The following is a 1562-nucleotide window of genomic DNA, read 5'->3' as shown; positions in this document are numbered from 1 at the left end:
CTACGAGAGAGGCAGGTCGAAATTCGTGACAGCAAAGAAATCTGCTTTACGCGCAGCAATCCAAATCTAGTATCAACCTTTCTATCAAAGACTTTACTTGGCACAACAATGCAATAAAATAAGATAAGGAGAGGTTGCTACAGTAGTAACAACTTCCAAGACACAAATACAAAATAAAAGTACTGTAGCAAAATAAACATATGGGTTATCTCCCAAGAAGTTCTTTCTTTATAGCCATTAAGATGGGCTCAGCAGTTTTAATGATGCACTCCCAAGAAATAGTAGTTGAAGCAAAAGAGAGCATCAAGAGGCAAATTCAAAACACATTTAAGTCTAACATGCTTCCTATGCATAGGAATCTTGTAAATAAACAAGTTCATGAAGAGCAAAGTGACAAGCACAGGAAGATAAAACAAGTGTAGCTTCAAAAATTTCAGCACATAGAGAGGTGTTTTAGTAACATGAAAATTTCTACAACCATATTTTCCTCTCTTATAATAATATCCAGTAGCATCATGAGCAAACTCAACAATATAACTATCAAATGAAACATTCTTATCAGGAGTCTCATGCATAAAATTATTACTCTCCACATAAGCATAATCATTAGTTGTAGTGGGAGCAAATTCAACGAAGTAGCTATCATTATTATTCTCATCAAGTGTAGGAGGCATAGTATAATCATAATAAAATTTACTCTTCATAGTAGGTGGCACTAAAAGACTACTATCATTATAATCATCATAAATAGGAGGTAAAGTATCATCAAAGTAGATTTTCTCCTTAATGCTTGGGGGACTAAAAAGATCATGCTCATCAAAACCAGCTTCCCCAAGCTTAGAATTTTCCATATCATTAGCAACAATGGTATTCAAAGTATTCATGCTAATATGTTCCATGGGTTTTTTAATTTTCGGATCAAACCATCCATGTCTTAAATCAGGAAATAGAATAAGAAGCTCATTATTGTCCATTATGCCAAACTAGTGTAGACAAGAAACAAAAAGATGCAATTGCAGGATCTAAAGGAAATAGCTTCGAGTACTTACAACGGCGAAAATAGCTTAGTAGCCGAGATCCGGAGTGTGAGTACCGTTTACCTTTCCTCCCCGGCAACGGCGCCGGAAAATAGCTTGATGTCTACGGGAGCTTCTATTCTTGTAGACGGTGTTGGGCCTCCAAGAGCGAGAGGTTTGTAGAACAGCGAGCAAGTTTCCCTTAAGTGGATCACCCAAGGTTTATCGAACTCGGGGAGGAAGAGGTCAAAGATATCCCTCTCATGCAACCCTGCAACCACAAAGCAAGAAGTCTCTTGTGTCCCCAACACACCTAATAGGTGCACTAGTTCGGCGAAGAGATAGTGAAATACGAGGTGGTATAAATAAGTATGAGCGAGTGGCAACGGCACCGGAAAAGTGCTTTTCCCGGGACGGTAAACAAGCGAGTAGTAACGCGGCGGTATTTAGGAACAAGGCCTAGGGATCAGACTTTCACTAGTGGACACTCTCAACTTTGATCACATAACGAGAATAGATAAATGCATACTCTACACTCTCTTGTTG

This window comes from Lolium rigidum, chromosome 2, assembly GCF_022539505.1.
Source record: "Lolium rigidum isolate FL_2022 chromosome 2, APGP_CSIRO_Lrig_0.1, whole genome shotgun sequence".
Lineage (NCBI taxonomy): Eukaryota > Viridiplantae > Streptophyta > Magnoliopsida > Poales > Poaceae > Lolium > Lolium rigidum.
The sequence above is the reverse complement of the archived record's forward strand: the minus strand, read 5'-3'. Positions refer to the sequence as shown.